Genomic DNA, 8,130 nt, shown 5'->3' with positions numbered 1-8,130 from the left:
TACCTTCAAGCCTTTTATAATCATTTTGAATGTTGCCCTTGGGTGACTGCTGGCGTGTTGGTCTCAAATGGTTGATTATTCTAAGGTCTGTGTACCTCCCTAGTGTTATCATTCCCCTTAGCCACCTATTTTTGGGCTGAAATTGAGTCATTTCCAGACTTGAAGGTTGACCTAGGTACAGAGTCTCAGGGATCCACCGGTCTCTATCTGATCCGTAACCATGGTTTGGTTTCTTTTTTATGATTTTGAATTTTGTTCCACAGTTTTCTCCCACTCTATCCAGGACTTTCTAATATCCCTTGCAGAGCAGTTGATGCCAGTAGCCAGGTACCATCTAGTTCTTCTCGTCTCCCAGTTGGGGAGGCTGATGTGTGCATGGTCCAACTAGTCCATTGCATAATGGTTTCCCCAGGTCTTCACTTTTCTTCACTCTTCTTTCCTCCTGATAAGGTAAGGCCAATAGTGAGCTACACCTCAGATGGCTGCGCATGACCTTTTAAGACTCCCATTAGGCTGCAATCAGCAGCGTTGGCAGTTCAAAACCACCAGCAGCTCTTCTGGACAAAGACCCCCGTCACTATTGTCTTGGTGGGCTCTAGTTTTGCCAATTAACTGTAATGTCTCGGAGACTATAGTCCTGAGCCCCTGGACTCGTGGATTCATTCCCTCAAGATGTGTGGTGATGTCTAAGAGGTTTTCATGCCTTTGCCCCGATGTGTCCCACCACATTCATGAATAAATTTGCATCCTAGATAAATCCCCATGTCCAAATACCCTCTGCTAAGCCTGTACCTAGTCATAGATATACTCCCACTCTCCCACACCCATTCAGCCTGTGAGCCTATCCACTCATCTGCTCGTAGATCCCCATTATTGCACGATTGTGTCGTTAGCAGGCTTTGCCTCCTAGTGTCTTCCTGTGCTGACCTCCTTCCCTTTACCCAAAGACAAATATCATATTTAGAGAACTTGTCAGCAGCCATCACTAGTTGCAAAGACGTGATTGAAATGCGTTGTTTGCAATAAACCATTGCATGTATGAACAAATCTAGTAGCAACACCCCCCCTGAATCCTTAGTAATGTTTATTGTCGATGTTCATCATAGAATAGTATGTGGTAAATACAGCTGGAAATCGCTTGAATATAATATTTTTAATATGACTTGACTACTAACATTCACAAAATGATGAATAACCACATTATTAATAACTGAGAGGAAGCCTCTTTCGATTCCTTTCCACCCTTTTAATTGCTACTTCATTCTCAAAACAAGTGCTGTAGGTGCACAAGTAATACTCACTACAATATTGTAACTAAAACACCAGAAAATTGGACAAAATCAGTGCCTATCGAACACCAGTAGGCATGAACACAATAGCCAGTGTGGTCAAAACCACATGATTCAAAGTATCATGATAACTGGATAATAAACAGTTATTTGAAACTTCTGATGCTCTAATCAGAGTGCATCAGAAGTTTCAAAAAAATAAATCAGCATAGAGTTGTCTTATGGATCCATGCAACCATGGCTTGCCCCCCCCCCAAGTTTTCATTATAGAAAACCACAGGAATCTTTTTATAAGAAGTAATATGTTTTTGCTAAAACACGGCACAAAAATCATGTAGACATTCTAATGTCATCCCTTCTGATGGTGTCATCTGGTACCGTCTGCATCCTCTGCACCCTGCTGGTTGGCCGTTGGTGGCGTTCCATTTTACTTACCCTCCTGTAGGTGTGCATGAAGGATAACCAGCGTGTGGACTATAAAGTAATGAAAATGTGGGGCAAGAGTGCCCATATTATCTGACATTTTCCTACAGGGCACACCCCCATTATTCCTGTACCTGGGGTAGGTAGCCTCTCCCATCCTTGGTAGACCTCTGTATTAGACTCCATTCCAACTACAAGGCAGAAAGAAAGCCAAAGGGGAGAAAGATAAGACAGGTCCCCAAATACAGGAAAGCAATGCAAATTAAATGTAGATATAAAGATTTGTGATGTTGGCCCTTTGAAATTCAAATAAGATGGTCCCAAATCTCAACCCAAGTGTGGTGGAAGTCTGCATCCCAATCTTTCTGGGCACCTGAGAAGCAATGGTGTAGGGGCTGTTTTTTTATTGTTATTTTTATTCCAGTCACTTCTGGCTTTGATATGCAGCCTAAGAATTAGTTCAGCAGATAGATCAGCTGTTTTCCCTAAAACATCATTCACACGAGGCATTTGTGCATAGAGGCATGGAAAAAATGGGTAAGGGGCAGAAGTTATACAAGATAGAGGGCCATATGGTTTTGAAATAGTTTCTATCCGGGACCACCACATTGCACAGCCAAAGGGGATGCTGCTCACATTGTGTCCACATGTAGGGTGCCCCTGGCAGTGTGTGCGCCGCTGTCCTGTTCACAGCTCTGTGCGGTAGAGCCCAACTTTCTCTCGTCTACCTCTTTCCCTTTTTATAGAGCAATGGGTTACCCGCTGAAATAAAGGTGGACGTAGGAACTTGGGCATTCTGCCCGCATTTCTAACTCTGCCCCAGTAGCTCTGTAGTCTCCCTTTCTTCACTTCCTGTTTCCCCTACTGGTCTAGGCCAGGAGTGTTCAAGTGGATGCCATTCGGTCCCTGCCTCCCTGGGGAAATTTGCCAATGGCTTGAAACCTTTTCTCATCACCACCAGGGGGTCGTCTAGAGCTCAGGGATGCTGCAGTGTCCTACAATGCATATGGCAGTCCTCCCACTCCCCCAAATGACCCAACCCCAAATGCCTGTAGCACCAAGGATGGAGAATGTTCTAGAGAAGATCCTCGGGTATCAGTTATCCAGAGCCATTGAGCTTTCTGGTCACAAGGAGGGACATCCTTTTCCAGGGTTGATGCTACAGCAACAGGTTTGGCTAGATGACTTCATTCATTCACATAGTAACACATTGAGTAAAACTTGCCAGGAGTAACATGAAACCTAGCAGCCACCCATCTGCCTCAGTGATGGGGCACAATAGAGCATGGCGGGAACTGTGACAAGTTGGAGCTGGAGATTATTGCCATGTAGGCTCCACTGTTGCCACATTTCTGATTCCTTGAGAGATACTCAAGATCTCATCTCTTCCACTCCTTTGCAATTCCTATATATTTTTTAAGTCAGTTCAATTTATTGGTTGCCCTAGGTCAGGCAGGACACAGGGCTGGCTACCAAGGCCATCATGAATGCGGGGCCCGTCATGTATCCAAGGGGGTCATGAAATTCAACTCCCAAACCGGCTGGGATGAGGTGCTGCTCCGCCCTCATGTCTTCAAATTCATCCGCGTTCAACTTCGTGACGCCCCACTTCTTAGAGATGTGGATCTTCTGGCACTCAGGGAACTTGAACTTGGCCCTGTAAGGCCTCGATCATCTGCTCCTTGGTTTGAAGCTTGGTATGGAGGAACATGGTGACTTGGCCGATGTGAACCTTAACCACTGTGCCTTGGGGTTTTCCTGAGGCCCCTGGCATCCCAGTCTGGAACTTGTCAGCGCAGCATAGGCCAACATCCTGGGGAGACAGATGACGTGCACGAGGTGGAGCCGTACTCAGATGAGGAAGCCATCTTTGCCACAACTCTTCACCATGTACTTGTTGGCACAGCTGCAGGCAGCCCCCGGGGCTTCAGAGGAGAGCTGCTCTGGTGTGCCTGACAGCATGTGGCCACAGAGTGGGCATGCAGGTACCCTTGCCTCCCTCTATGAGGTCGAAGGTGTGAATCTGGACATCAGGGACTTGTTCTTCCACTGCCAGTGACACTGGGCAGGGTGGCGGCCGATGGGGGTGGGGTGCCAGGATCTCAGGGGCATTGAAGGAAAAGAACTGCCATTCCATTTTGTATTTATTGAAGTGTCCGGCTGAATGGTCAAGATAATCTTGAAGAAGAAGAAGAGAGACGACTGATTCTAAAACGAGTTCTTAAGGCACTGTGGGATTGTTGCGAATGGTAGACAATTGGATCAATAGACCAGAACAGAGAGCACAGCCATACCGGCCCACATCCCACCTCGTGATTTATAGCAAAGGTGCCAGTGGAATGTCCTGCAGGGACAGGGAATTCAATAAAGGGTGCAGGAGCCCTAGGAAATCCACCTGAAGAAATTGACCCCGGAGCTCTACTTCACACCAGCCATTGAACGGGCGTTCACGATGGGTCAGAGATCTAAACATCAAAGGTAAAACAAACAGCCTCTAGATGGATGCAGAGGATAATATCTTCATACACTTCATAAAGAGGCTTTTTTTTAAAAAAAGCAGGGCCTACAAAGCACTAACCATCATGGAAAAAGCACTAACCATCGTGGAAAATGTTGATGAATCGGACTTCATTAAAATGAAGAACTGGGGCTTATCAAAATTTACCACCAAGAGTATAAAAGGCAAGCTGCAGAACAGGAGAAGATCGACTACAGCTGTCAAAGGATTCTTGCCCATTTTTTTAAACGTTGGCAGCGATTTCCAATGTAAAACACGGGGGGTGGGGGAAACACTTATGCAGGCTAGCAGTATGCAGGCCAAACAAAACATGACTTCAAGCCAGTTCTGGCCCGGCCTTGCCAGCTGGCAGCCTTCCTTTCAGTGGCAGAGACGAATGCTAGAGAGTTGAGCAGTTGCACTTTTTCTCCTTTTTTTTCTTGCCCAGCCTCTGTGAGACGAAGAAATGGTGTAGACATCTATTTCCTAACGAGAGGTAGAATGGTTGGTTACCGGTATATTGAATTTGGGGTTTAAGGAGCACTTCTCTCCCACTGTGATAGACAGCATCATTGAAAATAGGATTCAGCCGAGGCTTCCTTGACCCCAATGGGCGAGTTCAGGCCCACTGGGCCTTGTGAGGCCGTGGCTAGAGCCCTCAGCTGCTAACCCAGAGAAGGCTGGTGCAGAGAGGACAGTGTGGTGGGCTGCTTCGGTCAAGATGACAGCCTGGGAAACTATGGGGAAGTTCTCCTCGATCCTATAGTGTTGCAATGTAGCAGATTTGACTCAAAGGCCACGTGTTTGAAGCTTTTTGTGTGCTGTGGGGGAAGCCTCTGTGGAAACTTTTTGAGTCTAGAATTTCTCAGCATCTCTGGAATGATAGTCGAAAGCCCCGAGAAGCCCATTTCAAGTTGCAGTGAGGCAGAAGACATAGAAAATGAGGTTTAAACTTGAGTTGATTAATACCCACCGTCCTTATTTTTTACCTCATCTCCAAACTCTGGTTTTACTCTGTTTCCTCTCTCCTCTCCTTTTCTTGGTCTTCTTTCTTTATTTTACAGTTTTGTTGGCATATAATTCACATGTCATACAACTCAATAGTTCGATCACATCAAGAACAATTGTACAGTCATCACCACAATCCGTTTTAGAACACTTTCTTCATTCTTGTACTCCTTGTTGGTAGCTCCCCATTTCCCCCCACCTCCCCTGCCATATCCCCAGGGAACCATTATGCCTGATTTCTCTCTCTATAGATTTACCTATCCTGAAGGTCATACAGAGAAAGACATTTTTTTTCAAAATGAGCAACAATAACATAGTAAAACAGATTAAACCACAATTGAAGAGAAAGCCAAAATATTAAAAGCTGGAACAAATTTGAAACGGATCAAAAGGAAGAAAACATGATAAGGTGTTGAACTGTAGCCTCGCTGCATCTGCAGTGATCCACTTTGCAATGCACTCTGCCTGAGAGATACAAGGCTGTGCACATCCCTGGTCTGTGCTCAGAAGGGATTTCCTGGAGGCTTAATCCATGTGCCTTTCCTTTTCACTTTTTGTTTCTTGGTTTTTAAACGGAAACAACTTTTAAATGGGTCAAAAAGGAGACCAATTGCTAAGATACTGCATTTTAACCGATTTATGCCTGCCACGATCGACTTTACAATGTTCTCTGTCTGATTTACAAGATGATTCACATCCCTCAACTGTGATCAGAGGGGGGTCTCCAGAGACTTAATCCATGTGTGGACCCTGCAAATGGACTTTGAGCATCCGCTGGTATCCAGAGTCTTCTGTATGCCAGGTGTTCACAATTTAAGCTCTGATACCATTCCCTCCTTCGGATTTGGATTTTATTGTTTACAATCCTTGGATGACACAAGCTGGTGTGCTTCTTCCATGTGGACATAGTTGACACCTCACTTAGATGGCTGCTTGTTTGGAAACATGCCTTTAAGAGCCCAGATGCTATTCTTTCCGGTCGCCAGGCAAAAAGGGAGGAGCCAACCCCATCGAGGGGAAAAACAAAACAAATCAAAACAACAACAACAAAACACTTAACAATACTTATATAGAACCCAAGGGGAGAGTATACCTGGTCCTACGTTCTTATTTGGACATTGTTGACCTAATTTCTGTGCAGCCTTTGGTGACCCAGTCAGTTTGCTATAGGTGACTGGGACTGCACATTCTGCTCTTTTGAGGCACACACCATCCTTCATAGGCCACACCCAAAGCGCTCAATGTGGAAACCCCTCTAAGTGAGCTGGGCGCTACCTCAAACTCATCTGTAGCCCTTGGACTTAAGGCTGACACTCCCTAGTGTGAGAATCGTAGAAAATTCGAAGTCACTCAAAATTCAATGAAGCACATACAAATGGCATCCTCGTCATTAGGACTGAAATAGACCGAACTTGGTCATTTTGAATTGGACAATCATGTAGATTACAATGCCAAGCATGACAAATTCAAGAGGAATGGTGTTGCAGTCATCACCAAAAAGAATACTTCAAGGTCTATCTTGAAGCATAATGCTGTCTATGATAGGACATCTAAACATCTCCAAAGAAGGCCAGTTAATAGAACAATTATTCAGATGTACCCACTAACCACTAAAGGCAGTAAAGAAGAAAGTACTAAAGAAGAAATGGGAGCACTCTTCCACCGAATGCAGCCTGCAAAGGGTCAAACATGCCATGAAGATGCACTGATCATTTCTGGAGATTGGAAGTGAAACTTGGAAACAAACAGGGAGGATGAACACTTGGAAAATATCACCCCGATGATCAAAATGATGCTGGAGATCGCATGATAAATAGTTTAAGGCCAATGATGTCTTTTTAAAACAATCTCATTAGCACTTCATCCACATGTCATACAATTCAATAATTCAATCATATCAAGAAGAGTTGTAAAATGATGACCACATTGAATCCCAGAACATATTCTTTTTCTGTGTACTCCTTGTTATTCATGTAATGATTTTTGTCCCTAATTTTGGCAAAAATATACACAACAAAACATTCTCCAGTTCCACAACTTCTACATGTGTAATTCAGTGCCGTTGATTATACTCTTCATGTTGTGTAACCATTATTGATATCCTTTTACAAATTATTCCACCACCATTGATATCAACTCAATGCCCCCTAAGCAATAATCGTTTCCCCTTCACTCATGGTAGCCATTGGTCAAGTTTGGTTTCTTTCTTTCTTTTGTGGTTTTCCTGTATAATATTCACATATCATACACTTCCATGGTTAAATCGCTTTTTAAAAGAGTTGTTTATAGATCTGCATTACATTCATTGTTTGTTTCCTACACACCCTCATCCTCCCCACGCGGTATCCCCACTCCACATCCCGGATAAACCATCGCATCAGTTATTATCTCTGTGCATCCACTCCTTCTCTGCTTCCCAAACTGGGAAACCGAACAGAAACAATAAAACACAAAAACAAAATGACAAGACAAAAATACAACAATAAAAATATAAATAAAGTGTGATAAAGAAAAGACCCCCATTCATATTTTAAAAACCAGAGAAGAAATGTCTGTCGTGGAACAGGTGAGAAGTACTTGAGCCTTGATCAAATTCAAGTTGGGTCAAGAGGAAGGTCAACTGACCAAGTATCATGTTATACCATGGTTTGATTCACCGTTTTGGGCTCCCACAGTCCTCCATTTAGACTTCTAAAAATTGTCCTCTTTGGATCACACAGGCTGGTGGGCTTCTTCAATGTGGATTTAGTTGTCACCTCACTTAGATGGCTGCTACCTTGAAGACGCTATTCCATTTGATAGCTAGGCACCATCTGCTTTCTTCACCACACTTTGTTATAGCACCCTTATCTTCAATGATCATTACATCAAGGCTAGTATCGAGCAGGACCATGTTAGAACCTTGGATTGGGG

The sequence above is a fragment of the Echinops telfairi genome, unplaced genomic scaffold (assembly GCF_000313985.2).
Source record: "Echinops telfairi isolate 266 unplaced genomic scaffold, ASM31398v2 ScPeMD7_53;HRSCAF=182, whole genome shotgun sequence".
NCBI classification, from domain to species: Eukaryota; Metazoa; Chordata; class Mammalia; order Afrosoricida; family Tenrecidae; genus Echinops; species Echinops telfairi.
This window is presented reverse-complemented; position numbering follows the sequence as displayed.